Genomic DNA, 15108 nt, shown 5'->3' with positions numbered 1-15108 from the left:
AAAATGAAAGTAACGGGCAAAAACATAAAACACCAGAAAACACGGAAAAAAGAAAAGTAAAGTGAAAGTAAAGGTGCTCCCCCTTGAAGCGATTAGGTCGAGCATGCCCGGGAAATCCGAAATGGTGTTGGCTCTCTCTCATCAGCGTATGTCTATTTAAACCACACCTCTGCAAGCGGATGATACCCAGCATTTCTTCCTGCAAACTCAAGGAAAAACATCAAAAAATTCAGAAACAAAAAAAAAATGGCATCCTCATGCACTCACCTTGATGATCTCAACCTTGAGCTCTCACTTGCACCACCGAATGCCCAGACAAGGGCTCCTCCAAACACTGTCTTTCCAAACTCTTCATATCATCACGGCACGGCCTCAAACTTTGCTGAGGCAATACCGAACTTTTCTGAGGTACTGTCGAACAAAGCAGTGCTGCTAGGAGGCATGATTAGCAGCAAGCTCACTCCAACAGATCATCTGCATGTGGCACAGAGGTCTGATAAGGCAGCGGTAGAGGAGTCCCACAATTTAACTGTGCTCCACGCGGTCTCTGCTACCAATTTGGGCATGCGATTACTGGCGAGGACAAGGGAGTGTGCCGCGATGAGCGAGGAAATAGCTTCCTTGAAGGCTATGGTGGCGGACTTGCAGAAGCGGCTCTACTGTGCCAATCAGCACGTGGAAGCACTGCAAAGAAAAAATGAGGACCATGTGGAGCTGCTACAGATTCTACAAGTGCGAGAAAATAGAGGCAAGCCATGATGATGATGGAGATGAAGAAGATGAAGAAGATGATGAAGAAGATGATGATGTTGTTTTTTTTATTTTTATTGTTTTTATTTTTGTTTTTTTTTTGTTTTTGTGTTTTTTTTTTTTTTTTTATGCAATGTTTGAAATTAAAAAAAATTGTTTTAACACTCAGAAATAAACTAACTAACCATACCACGTAAATAAATAAACTAACATAACAAAACAAAAACAGAAACAAAACAAAAACAAAGACTCAACAGAAAAGAAAACAAAGAAAATAAAGAAAACTTAATTTAAAAACACACGAATATACAAGCAACTCACGGATGACCAGTTAAGGGCCTCAGAAAACACAACCAGGGGATCCGGGAAGGTTGGAGGGGTCACAATGGTCCCGCTTAAAACCCAAACTTCTTAGACACCGAAGGTGTCGCCTAAAGAACTCCTAGACACTGTATTAACGGAAGTGCTCACTGGGGTTACCATAAGTCGGCTCATATGAAAAATATTTTTTTTTTTTAAAAAAAAATTTTAAGATAAGAAACAAAAACACATTAAGATAAAATGAAACAACAAACCACAAACAAAAATGAACTAAGTACTGTAAACAAATTCAAACAAACAACATAAATTGTTGTACAAAAGGAAACAAACCAAGAAACCAAAGAAAAAAAAAACAAACAGCACTTTCTATCACCCGTTTATCACCATTTGGACAGATTCGTTTCTATGTTTTTCAGCTTCGACCTCTGTTCAGTTTTTAGGCTATAACTTTCCAACCGTAAGTCCAAATTTTACGTTCTTTATATGGTTGGATTCAGCATAGAAAAACAAAGAACTCAACGCGGACCAAAAGGTAAAAACAACTACGGAAATAAACAGAATTCAAAGAAGAGAAAGGATTGAAATGCTCCCCCTTGAAGCGATTAGGTCGAGCGTGATGCACTTGGAGGTCGCGACTTCTCCCACTGCTCCACACTTCCCATTCTTATGATTGAGGTTGCCATCTCTCTCCATTTATTATTGAGCTATAATAAATTGCTAAAACAAACATAGAAAACTTGAAATAGAATTAAAAGGATGAGGAAATAAAAACTAAAATGAAAAGGAAAATCAACACACATCCAATTCCATGCTTCAAAGCAACAAGCACCAATGGGTTGTGTAAGCTGGGACTTAAACCCAGTTCTCTTGCTTGTTGGGCAATTGTCCTTTTCTGTTGGACTACAAACATAACTTGTCCATTAACGTCATTAACTTTAAAACAAGAAATTGTCCAGTTAAGAAAAAAAAATAATGTAGGAAAGCCAAATAGAATCAAACAATGTTACCAATCCCCGGCAACGGCGCCAAAAACTTGTTGTGTAGATACAGCTGCACCAAAATGGATTCAGTTGCATCCTCAACTTGTGATACTCGCAAGTGCACGAGCCGTTCGGTAGTATAGCGTATGTAAGTGCGAGGTCGATCCCAAGAGGATTGGTGATTGAATGACCCAATTCATTTTCCCTACACAAAACAGAAACGAAAAAAGAAAGGAAATAAATAAAACAAGAAAGAAAGAAAATAACTAACTCAAGTAGATAAGTTCCCAAGTTCAATTAGATTAACGGATTGATTCTAGCTAAAGTATGATTAAGCCATGGTGTTTGGTCATAACCTTGTGTTCCTAATTCCCTAATTTGATCATTTGTTGTCTAACCTAAAATTAAGCATTAGGAACCCATTAAGCATAGAAGAACAATTTAAACAACCAAGCATGTATCTAATCCCTGTTGTCGAATGTCCATACATACTCTTCCTATTCATAGTTCAATTCGAATTAAAGCATGGTGTATACTCTTAATTCAAACCAAGATAGCTAACATGCAAGCCTAAATGGTGATCAATCATTCAAACTAGAATATTAACTTATAAGCATAATGAATAAGAACATGAACCATAATTGAAACTTGGAAACTAATCAAACTTGAAACTAAAGAAAAGAATTTACATAATGAAAACTAAAGTGGAACTAAGAAAAACTTAAGGAAAATTTCAACACAAAAGATTTCATTACAACAATTGAAAACTAGAAAGAGAAACTAAGAGAATTTGAGGGAGAGAAGGGAAGGGAGCTCTAGAGAAGTGTTTGAGAGCTCCCCCCCTTGGGGTGTGATTACAAACTTGGGAAACCTCACTATATATAGGCCTAAGGAAGCTGAAAATCTGAATTAAGTATGGCTAATGCATACAACACTTGTTTTATAAAATCTGAAATGGTTGATGCACTTGAATTAGAAAATCTAAATTGGGTGATGCACTTGTATTAGAAAATCTTGAATTGGTTGATGCACTTCACCAATAGATCCCACCAGCAGCCCTAGCTCATCTTCATGTCACCATGACCAAGCTTCCAACCAGAAATGATAGCTCATACCTAGCTCACCATGACCAAGCATCCAACCAGCACATGCTGAGGTCAGCATGACCAGCAACTTCAAGGGCTTACAACTTGGGCTTCTCTTAATCAAATTAGGACTTTAAGCACTCGAAATTGAAGTTCAGAATGTCTTCTTTCCAGCCATATGTTATTTGGGCCAATCCAAGGTCGGAGGAAGAAGTTAAGGCCGAAACAAATTGCTAACTCATTTTCCGCGCTGATAAGATCCATCCTGAGCATGGTTCTGTGTTTGCTAGGTAACAGACTCCATATTTATCCAATGGGGCTGAATTTTGGGTATGTTATAGTACACACCCATTGGAACAACTTTCATGAAGAATGTGGCCTCATTCGAGCTATGTAGGTTGCTGAAACAAAGCTTGCAATATGACCTACGGAACTGGACTGGCAGGGGGCTGTAGCCAAAATGAGTTTGTCTTTAAGCTCTTCTTCCCTTTATCCAAATCAGGCTTTAACATGCATGGATTGCATCATTTCCTATCCAAAGCCATCATTGTTCCCTAAAGCTGAAAGATAAACACAAAAAGGATTAAAAGTACAAGTTTAACTCAAAAATATAAACAAATCATAAGCTAGAAGGGTACAAAATGATATACAATTATGAACCGATCACGCAGCGTGACAATCGGGGCACACTATGATTAAATACTCCTAGAAAGCCTAGGATTAACGAAGGAATTAAAATAGGAAAATAACACAGTTACCAAAAACTTCAAAAACTGGATTTCGGGCTAGTAAACGACGGCGGATGCCCGAAAAAGCCCACGACTCATGGCAACGCAATGAGTTTTACTCGCGACGCCGTTGCCTTCGAATTGACGGTTCGTGGGCCCAATTCTGAGGTCGGAGCCCAGATCAGCGGTTTGCCCGATTTGCCGTTGCACGCGCGTCGGTCCAGCTCCTCTCCAATAACTTACGCCATCTGTCCTACATCACCCCGTGGAGCTCCTCTCCAATTAACCGGGCACCGCAAACGAACGAAAGCGAAAAAACAACAGGACTCGACGCCCACTGCCGAAATTATTGGGGTTGTTCTTAACGTTGTCAGTTTTTTTTTTTTTTTTTTTTTGGTTCAATTATCGTAAGGTAGGCCCCACAGCCGATCGGAACCGGCAGTTCGGCAGGCCTGCGCGCGACACATGGTAGGGGTGGCGACGACAAGGCTTGACAGGCCAGGCCATTTCATGCGGGGGGCGTTGGATAGCCAACCCATGGTCATATGGCATGGCTCAAACGTGGCTTATATACTTTTAGGCGTTATAAGCTAACGGATGCGATCATACCAACTCACATGCACCGGATCCCATCAGAACTCCGAAGTTAAGCGAGTTTGGGCGAGAGTAGTACTAGGATGGGTGACCTCCTGGGAAGTCCTCGTGTTGCATCCCTTCTTTTTTTGCCTTGTTGACGTTTCAATTGTCGTGGGCGTTTGCTTTCCGTCATCTTATTCATCTGGATGTCTTTGTTTTATCACGACCCCTTGGCGCAGCGTGACAATCGGGGCACACTATGATTAAATACTCCTAGAAAGCCTAGGATTAACGAAGGAATTAAAATAGGAAAATAACACAGTTACCAAAAACTTCAAAAACTGGATTTCGGGCTAGTAAACGACATCGGATGCCCGAAAAAGCCCACGACTCATGGCAACGCGATGAGTTCTACTCGCGACGCCGCTGCCTTCGAATCGACGGTTCGTGGGCCCAATTCTGAGGTCGGAGCCCAGATCAGCGGTTTGCCCGATTTGCCGTTGCACGCGCGTCGGTCCAGCTCCTCTCCAATAACTTACGCCATCTGTCCTACATCACGCCGTGGAGCTCCTCTCCAATTAACCGGGCACCGCAAACGAACGAAAGCGAAAAAACAACAGGACTCGACGCCCACTGCCGAAATTATTGGGGTTGTTCTTAACGTTGTCAGTTTTTTTTTTTTTTTTTTTTGGTTCAATTTTCGTAAGGTAGGCCCCACAGCCGATCGGAACCGGCAGTTCGGCAGGCCTGCGCGCGACACATGGTAGGGGTGGCGACGACAAGGCTTGACAGGCCATGCCATTTCATGCGGGGGGCGTTGGATAGCCAACCCATGGTCATATGGCATGGCTCAAACGTGGCTTATATACTTTTAGGCGTTATAAGCTAACGGATGCGATCATACCAACTCACATGCACCGGATCCCATCAGAACTCCGAAGTTAAGCGAGTTTGGGCGAGAGTAGTACTAGGATGGGTGACCTCCTGGGAAGTCCTCGTGTTGCATCCCTTCTTTTTTTGCCTTGTTGACGTTTCAATTGTCGTGGGCGTTTGCTTTCCGTCATCTTATTCATCTGGATGTCTTTGTTTTATCACGACCCCTTGGCGCAGCGTGACAATCGGGGCACACTATGATTAAATACTCCTAGAAAGACTAGGATTAACGAAGGAATTAAAATAGGAAAATAACACAGTTACCAAAAACTTCAAAAACTGGATTTCGGGCTAGTAAACGACGTCGGATGCCCGAAAAAGCCCACGACTCATGGCAACGCAATGAGTTTTACTCGCGACGCCGTTGCCTTCGAATCGACGGTTCGTGGGCCCAATTCTGAGGTCGGAGCCCAGATCAGCGGTTTGCCCGATTTGCCGTTGCACGCGCGTCGGTCCAGCTCCTCTCCAATAACTTACGCCATCTGTCCTACATCACGCCGTGGAGCTCCTCTCCAATTAACCGGGCACCGCAAACGAACGAAAGCGAAAAAACAACAGGACTCGACGCCCACTGCCGAAATTATTGGGGTTGTTCTTAACGTTGTCAGTTTTTTTGTTTTTTGTTTTTGGTTCAATTTTCGTAAGGTAGGCCCAACAGCCGATCGGAACCGGCAGTTCGGCAGGCCTGCGCGCGACACATGGTAGGGGTGGCGACGACAAGGCTTGACAGGCCATGCCATTTCATGCGGGGGGCGTTGGATAGCCAACCCATGGTCATATGGCATGGCTCAAACGTGGCTTATATACTTTTAGGCGTTATAAGCTAACGGATGCGATCATACCAACGCACATGCACCGGATCCCATCAGAACTCCGAAGTTAAGCGAGTTTGGGCGAGAGTAGTACTAGGATGGGTGACCTCCTGGGAAGTCCTCGTGTTGCATCCCTTCTTTTTTTGCCTTGTTGACGTTTCAATTGTCGTGGGCGTTTGCTTTCCGTCATCTTATTCATCTGGATGTCTTTGTTTTATCACGACCCCTTGGCGCAGCGTGACAATCGGGGCACACTATGATTAAATACTCCTAGAAAGCCTAGGATTAACGAAGGAATTAAAATAGGAAAATAACACAGTTACCAAAAACTTCAAAAACTGGATTTCGGGCTAGTAAACGACGTCGGATGCCCGAAAAAGCCCACGACTCATGGCAACGCAACGAGTTTTACTCGCGACGCCGTTGCCTTCGAATCGACGGTTCGTGGGCCCAATTCTGAGGTCGGAGCCCAGATCAGCGGTTTGCCCGATTTGCCGTTGCACGCGCGTCGGTCCAGCTCCTCTCCAATAACTTACGCCATCTGTCCTACATCACCCCGTGGAGCTCGTCTCCAATTAACCGGGCACCGCAAACGAACGAAAGCGAAAAAACAGCAGGACTCGACGCCCACTGCCGAAATTATTAGGGTTGTTCTTAACGTTGTCAGTTTTTTTGTTTTGGTTCAATTATCGTAAGGTAGGCTGTTAAGCTCATAATTTCATACATATACATGCCCAATTTACTTACTTCTTTTGCTTAGTTCCTATAATTCTAAGTTATTTCCCTCCCTTTGTGTGTTTTGTAGGCCAATAGAGCAAGAGAGCATAATTCATGCAATTCAAGCATGTTAAGGCCTAATTTGGATGAATGGAAGAAACTCATTTTGGCTACAGCCCCCTGCCAGTCCAGTTCCGTAGGTCATATTGCAAGCTTTGTTTCAGCAACCTACACAGCTCGGATGAGGCAGCATTCTTCATGAAAGTTGTTCCAATGGGTATGTACTATAACATATCCAAAATTCAGCCCCATTGGATAAATATGGAGTCTGTTACCTAGCAAACACAGAGCCATGCTCAGGATGGATTTTATCAGCGCGCAAAATGAGTTAGCAATTTGTTTTGGCCTTAACTTCCTCCTCCGACCTTGAATTGGCCCAAATGAAATATGGATGGAAAGAAGACATTCTGAACTTCAATTTCGAGTGCTTAAAGTCCTAATTTGATTAAGAGAAGCCCAAGTTGTAAGCCCTTGAAGTTGCTGGTTATGCTGACCTCAGCATGTGCTGGTTGGATGCTTGGTCATGGTGAGCTAGGTATGAGCTATCATTTCTGGTTGGAAGCTTGGTCATGGTGACATGAAGATGAGCTAGGGCTGCTGGTGGGATCTATTAGTGAAGTGCATCAACCAATTCAGATTTTATAATGCAAGTGTTGTATGCATTAGTGAAGTGCATCAACCAATTCATCTTTTATAATGCAAGTGTTGTATGCATTAGCCATATTGAATTCAGATTTGTCACTCCCCTCTCCCTATAAATACCACATCCATTCCACATTCAAGACACAACAAATCCTGAGATTCACAACCCCCACAATTCACTCCAACCATCCTCAAACACTCTCAAAATCCCAAACACTCCAACAATCACCAAAACAACTCCAGCAAACCTCTCTTCCATTTCCCTACGAATTTCATCTTCCTTAGCCATCACCACTCACTCAAACTCATCCCAAATCACCTCCATATCCTTCATACATCTTTCTAGAAGTGGGGAAGCTCTTGGAGAAGCATTAGAAGTGGAGAAGCACTTGGAGAAGCCTTGGACACCACAAGAACTTCAGAAAAAGGGTTTTTCTACTCTTATTGTATTCATTATGTTTTCTCATTTCTGTTCAAGTCTCTTTTCCATTATGAGTAGCTAAATCCATAACTAGGGCTTCGATGTAACCTAACATGAATATTCTAGGTTTATAAGTTTGGAGTTTCAAGTTTGATTCATGATTCATGTTCTTATTCATTATGCTTATAAGTTAACATGCTTGTTTGAATGATTGATCACCATTAGAACTTGTTTGTTAACTATCTTGGTTTGAATTAAGAGTATACACCATGCTTTAATTCGAATTGAACTATGAATAGGAAGAGTATGTATGGACATTCGACAACAGGGATTAGATACATACTTGGTTGTTTAAAATGTTCTTCTATGCTTAATGGGTTCCTAATGCTTAATTTTAGGTTAGACAACAAATGATCAAATTAGGGAATTAGGAACACAAGGTTAGGACCAAACACCATGGCCTAATCATACTTTAGCTAGAATCAATCTTTGAATCTGAATTAGACTTGTTACTTGAATCTTTATAACCCAGAATTGAATTGTTATGGTGATTCGAATGCCCTAGTCTCAAAATCTGTTTTCCAACTCTTAAAACCACTCTTTGTTACATTTGTTTACTTGTTTTTGTTTGCAATTTCATTTTGCTTCTTTTGTTCAACAATCACAACCACTCTTGTTTTAAATTCTGTTTTAGACATAACCTCCTACTTTCTTGAATTTGGTAATCTAAGTACATAACTAGTTTTAACTTCTCAGTCTTCGTGGGTACGACCTCGTACTTGTCTTGCTATACTACTAATTGCCCCGTACAATTGCGAGTTAACATAATATTAACAACAAATTTTGGCGCCGTTGCCGGGGACTGAACGAAAGTTCTTCCCTGGTTATGTGCCCAAGGTTACCCTATTCTTTTTAGTGTTTCTAATTAATCTAATTTTCTGTTTCAGGAAGTTTATGTCTAAAAATCCATTACTTGAACAAGTGAGGTCTTCGTTCCAATGTTCTAGATCTTTGAACGCAGGACCATCATTGCAACCCAGACGAGTGACCTCTGAAATTCAAAATCGTCTAGAAAGGGAGTTGTCAACTGCAAAAGAGCAAGCTCTTGCTACATTTACAAGTCTTGCTCTCCACACTGAACTTCCCGGTTCTTCACTTTCAAATTCGGAAGCAAGTTCAGACCAAGAAGAAGAAGAAATGATGGCTGCCATTGAGTTCATGGGAGAACTTGATATCCCAACAATTCCAGCATCTCCTTCAAGCATTTTGCTGCCCACTGTAGCTCGAAATTATGAGCTTAAATCTTCTCATCTTAATATGCTGCCTTCCTTTTATGGTTTACCTAATGAAGATCCATTGACTCATATAAAGGATATTTTTAATGTTGTGAGTTCTTTTCCCTTGACAGGTGTGACAGAAGATCAACTTCGAATGAGAGTGTTTCCATACACTTTAAAGGATAAGGCGAAGTATTGGTTGAATTCTTTGAAGCCTGGTTCACTCACTACATGGTCTGCCATTCAAAAGAAGTTCCTAGAAAAATACTTCTCCACGCAAAAGACCGACATGCTTAGGGACAAGATCTTGTTATTTGCACAGCAAGATGATGAATCGTTTTGTGAAGCATGGGAGAAATTCAATGGGTTGCTCAACCAATGTCCTCATCATGGGATTCCATTGAAGCTTCAAATGCGTATGTTTTATAAAGGACTAACCCCTTCTAGTCATAATATAGTCACCAATTTTGCAGGTGGTTCTTTTAAAACCAAAACTCCAGAAGAAACGTACGAACTCTTTGAGGAGATAGCAATGGAGACCCAACATACGGATACAAGAGGTAAACGTGTTATTAGTGGTTCTAATGATGCTTCTAGTGTGCAGATTTCAAAACTGGAACAAAAGCTAGATGCTCTTCTTGCATTAAACTCAAGAAGCCCTCCGAAGGAAGTGTGTAGCATTTGTGAATCTCATGACCATGCTACCACAGCTTGTCCACTTGGGGCTGGATATCCAGAATTTGTGCAAGAGCAAGCTAAGTTGGTAAATTCCTACAACCAAGGTCCAAGAAATGATCCATACTCTCAAAGTTATAATCCAGGTTGGAGGAATCATCCAAACTTTTCATGGAGAAATACCCAGAATCAAGCAAATCCCCCTTCATTCCAAAGGCCACAACAATCATCATCATCATTGGAAGATATAGTGAAGCAGATGGCAATCAACCAATCCAATTTTCAGCAAACTACACAAGCTGCCATCTCCAAATTGGAAGTCCAATTAGGCCAAATAGCTGCTGAAATAACTCAAAGAGTGCCTGGGAAATGGCCAAGCCAAACTGAGATCAATCCAAAGAACCCAGAAGCCAAGGCAATTCATGTGCTCAGATCAGGTAAGATCATTGATAATAAAGATGATTCTAATCTTTCAAATGATGTTGTGATTGTAGAAAATGAAGAGGAGGAGACCATGGCCACGGAAGGAGAACAACTCAAAACTTCTCAATCTGCTCCTAAGGCCAAATCAGATTCTCAGAAATCCGATCAATTCCAATTGCATAAAAGGGATGACAAATTTGTGCCACCACATCTTCAAGAAGATAGATACGTGCCACCCGCTCCATATGTTCCACAGATTCCATTTCCAGGCCGTCTTAAGAAAGCAAAGCAAGATAAGGCTTTTAAAGAGATTTATGATATTTTGAGTAAAGTTAATATCAATTTGCCTTTGCTTGATCTTATTGAACAGATTCCTGCATATGGAAAATTCATCAAGGACTTGAAAACTCACAAGCTCAATTTCGCTCCAAATGAAGGAGTAAAGCTCGACCAGAATGTAAGTGCTGTATTGCAAAGGAAGCTTCCACCAAAACTAGATGATCCTGGCAGCTTTGACATTCCCATTAACATTGGAGGCAAGAAGGTTGGAAGAGCCATGTTGGACTTGGGAGCAAGCATCAATGTTTTGCCATATTCAGTTTATCAAGAGCTTGGCTTAGAAGGGATGAAGAAGACTTCAATGCGACTTGAACTAGCTGATCATTCTATAAAATATCCAAAAGGTATTGTAGAAGATATTCTAGTTCAAGTTAATACACTAATTCTCCCTGCTGATTTTGTAGTGATGGACATGGAAGACAATCCAAATGGAGATCGTGTTGATCCCATTCTCCTAGGCAGGCCATTCATGGCCACTGCAGACACAATCATCAAAGTGAAAGATAGCACTCTCTCCATGACTGTTTTGGGTGAAACTGTTGAATTTAAAATGCTTAATGCTCTATCTCAACCTTCTATCTCTCTTGATTCTTGCTTTTCAATTGATGTTGTGGATCATGAGGTTTCTTCCAAAATTTTGCAGAGAAAGTCTAATGATGCTCTAGAAGCTGTCTTAACACAAGAAGAGGAAGATCTTTGTGAACCGGAGTTCCAAGAAGTGGTGGCTGCCTTAGAAGTGTTTCCGCCATACCCACCATCCTTTAGGCCACCAATCGAGCCTCTTGGACCATCATCCACGAAATTGGAGCCATCCATTGTCATCCCACCAAAGCTAGAACTTAAACCTCTTCCCAATAATCTTAAATATACATATTTGGGTGCTAACGAAACTCTCCCTGTTATAATTGCTGCAGGTCTCTCCTCACATGAAGAAGAGAGCTTAATTAAAGTTCTAAAAGAGCATAAAACAGCCATTGGGTGGACCATAGCAGACATCAAAGGAATTAGTCCAAGCATGTGCATGCACCGGATTTTAATGGAAGAAGACAGCAAACCATCTCGTGATGCCCAAAGGAGGCTAAATCCCAACATGAAAGAGGTGGTTAGAGCTGAAGTTTTAAAGCTACTCGATGTAGGAATCATCTACCCAATTTCAGATTCTAAGTGGGTGAGCCCTGTGCAAGTTGTTCCAAAGAAGTCCGGAATCACCGTTGTGAAGAATGAGAAGAATGAGCTAGTTCCTACACGAACTGTCACTGGTTGGAGAGTTTGCATTGATTACAGGAAGTTGAACACATCCACTAGAAAAGATCATTTCCCCTTACCTTTTATTGATCAAATGCTTGAACGTTTATCTGGCCATGCTTACTATTGTTTTCTTGATGGTTTTTCAGGTTATAATCAAATTCCCATTGCTCCGGAAGACCAAGAGAAAACCACATTCACATGCCCATTTGGTACGTTTGCTTATAGAAGGATGCCATTCGGTTTATGCAATGCCCCAGCAACTTTCCAAAGATGCATGATGTCAATCTTTTCAGATATGGTGGAACGATTCATTGAGGTATTTATGGATGATTTTTCAGTTTTTGGTTCCTCTTTTGATAATTGTCTTCACCACTTGTCTCTAGTGCTTAAAAGATGCCAGGAAACAAATCTGATTTTGAATTGGGAGAAGTGTCACTTCATGGTAAGACAAGGCATTGTACTAGGCCATGTGATTTCAAGCAAGGGAATCGAAGTGGATAAAGCCAAGATCGACCTCATCTCAAATCTTCCACCCCCTACCTCTGTTAAAGGAATTAGAAGCTTTCTAGGTCATGCTGGATTCTATAGAAGGTTCATCAAAAATTTCTCAAGCATTACAAGGCCATTGTGTAATCTCCTTGCTAAGGATGCTGTTTTTGAGTTTAATGAAGCTTGCATGGAAGCTTTTTCTACCTTGAAGAGGGAGCTAACTTCAGCCCCTATTATCATAGCTCCGGATTGGTCTTTACCATTTGAAATAATGTGTGATGCCTCTGACTTTGCTATTGGTGCAGTTTTAGGTCAAAAGAAGAACAAGCTGCCCCATGTGATTCATTATGCTAGCCGGACCTTGAATGATGCTCAAATCAACTACTCCACAACAGAGAAGGAGTTGCTTGCTGTGGTTTTTGCTTTAGAAAAATTTCGTTCTTACCTTGTTGGTTCTAAAGTAATTGTTTATTCTGACCATGCAGCCCTTAGATACTTGCTCACTAAGAAGGATGCCAAACCACGCTTGATTAGATGGATTCTCTTGCTGCAAGAATTCGATTTGGAGATTCGAGATAAGAAGGGATGTGAGAATGTGGTAGCTGATCATTTGAGCAGAATTGTGGTTGAAGAAAAAGGAGGAGCTGTGCTACCCTTGAATGAGACTTTCCCTGATGAACAACTATATGCTGCCCAAGTCAAAGAGCCATGGTATGCTGATTTTGTTAATTATCTTGCTTGTGGTGTTCTTAGAAATGATCTAACTTCTCAGGATAAGAAGAAGTTCTTTTCCATGGTGAAACATTATGTATGGGATGAACCTTTCTTATTCAAGCATTGCCCGGATAAACTCATCAGAAGATGTGTTCCAGAAGAAGAGCAAGAAAGCATACTTAGGCATAGCCACGAATTGGCCTGTGGAGGTCACTTTGGAGCTAAGAAAACAGCACTTAAAATTCTGCAATCTGGTTTCTTTTGGCCCACTCTATTTAAAGATGCATTTAATTTTTGTGTTAAGTGTGATAGGTGCCAAAGGATGGGGAACATAAGTCGCAGGAATGAAATGCCATTGAATAACATACTTGTTGTGGAGCTCTTCGATGTGTGGGGTATTGATTTCATGGGACCATTCCCATCTTCCTTTGGTTATACTTACATACTTGTTGCTGTTGATTATGTGTCTAAATGGGTGGAAGCCATAGCCACCAAAACCAATGATTATAAGGTGGTGATGAAGTTCTTGAAGGATAATATTTTCACAAGGTTTGGTACTCCAAGGGCTGTCATTAGTGATGGAGGCAGCAACTTCTGTAACAAGCCATTCGAAGCACTCATGAAGAAGTACAACATCACCCATCGAGTCTCTACACCATATCATCCGCAAACTTCTGGTCAAGTGGAAATAAGCAATAGAGAAATTAAGCACATCCTGGAGAAGGTGGTGAACAATACAAGGAAAGATTGGGCAGCCAAGCTCAATGATGCATTATGGGCTTATAGGACAGCATATAAGACTCCCATTGGAATGAGCCCTTATCGTCTTGTGTTTGGGAAAGCTTGTCACCTGCCAATGGAGCTTGAACACAATGCTTTTTGGGCCATCAAGAAGTTAAATTTTGATCTAGACAAGGCAGGCCATGCAAGAAAGTTTCAGCTGAATGAATTGGAAGAAATTAGACATGAGTCTTATGAGAATGCAAAGCTTTACAAAGAACGAACCAAGAGTTACCATGACAGAAACATTCAACGGAAAGAGTTCTCCAAAGGTATGTCAGTTCTTTTGTTTAACTCACGTTTGCGTCTCTTTCCAGGAAAATTGAAGTCTAGATGGCAAGGCCCATTCACCGTGGTCAATGTTTCTCCCTATGGAGCTGTGGAGATTCAAAACCCTAAAGATGGCTCGACTTTCAAAGTAAATGGACAACGTTTAAAGCCATTCTATGAGGGAGTTTCAGCTGGCATCCAAACTGGCCATGTGGTAGATCAACTTCCCTTCGTACCATCAACTTAGCTGATTGCACAATGTCTTGCCAAGACAGTAACTAAGGCGCTTCTTGGGAGGCAACCCATGTGTTCAAGAAGAAGGTGCTTGGTAGCAATCGACCTAATCGCATCAAGGGGGAGCATTTCAATCCTTTCTCTTTACTTGTTATTATTTTAAATTTCTGTTTTTTTTTTTTTATAAAAATTTAAAAAGATTTTTCATATGAGCTAACTTATGGTAACTCTAGTGAGCACTTCCGTCAATACAGTGTCTAGGAGTTCTTTAGGCGACACCTTCGGTGTCTAAGAAGTTTGGGTTTTAAGCGGGACCATTGTGACCCCTCCAACCTTCCCGGATCCCCTGGCTGTGTTTTCTGAGGCCCTTAACTGGTCATCCATGAGTTGCTTATATATTCATTTTTTTTATTTTTTATTTTTCCTAAACCTTCTTCTAAACTTTTCCCTTTATCATTTGTTTGTTCTCAATCATCTTTTGTATGCTTTCACATTGAGGACAATGTTCAATTCAGGTCTGGGGGGAAGGTTTTCAATTTCAATTTTCTTATCCATTTGTGTTTTCAATTTTCGTTCTCTTGTCACAATTTTTTTTTTATTTTTTTTTATTTTTTTTTTATTTTTTTTATTTTTA

The 15108-nt window shown here is 41.1% G+C and overlaps 4 non-coding genes across 4 annotated transcripts; 3 read left to right on the top strand and 1 right to left on the bottom strand.

Annotated features, from left to right (window-relative positions):
* Positions 1 to 4459: 4459 nt before the first annotated feature.
* Positions 4460 to 4578, top strand: LOC148291548 (5S ribosomal RNA). Its single transcript, XR_015827304.1, has one exon. It is a non-coding gene; the product is annotated as a 5S ribosomal RNA (ribosomal RNA).
* A 752-nt stretch (positions 4579 to 5330) lies between these two features.
* On the top strand, positions 5331 to 5449 carry LOC148291547 (5S ribosomal RNA). Its single transcript, XR_015827303.1, has one exon. It is a non-coding gene; the product is annotated as a 5S ribosomal RNA (ribosomal RNA).
* A 752-nt stretch (positions 5450 to 6201) lies between these two features.
* On the top strand, positions 6202 to 6320 carry LOC148291546 (5S ribosomal RNA). The gene has a single exon (XR_015826850.1). It is a non-coding gene; the product is annotated as a 5S ribosomal RNA (ribosomal RNA).
* Positions 6321 to 9591: 3271 nt separating this feature from the next.
* Positions 9592 to 9698, bottom strand: LOC148291545 (small nucleolar RNA R71). Its single transcript, XR_015827188.1, has one exon. It is a non-coding gene; the product is annotated as a small nucleolar RNA R71 (small nucleolar RNA).
* Between the last annotated feature and the right edge of the window lie 5410 nt (positions 9699 to 15108).

Source organism: Prunus avium, chromosome 8 (genome assembly GCF_965620075.1).
Source record: "Prunus avium chromosome 8, drPruAviu1.hap1.1, whole genome shotgun sequence".
Classification (NCBI taxonomy): Eukaryota; Viridiplantae; Streptophyta; class Magnoliopsida; order Rosales; family Rosaceae; genus Prunus; species Prunus avium.
This window is presented reverse-complemented; position numbering and strand designations above follow the sequence as displayed.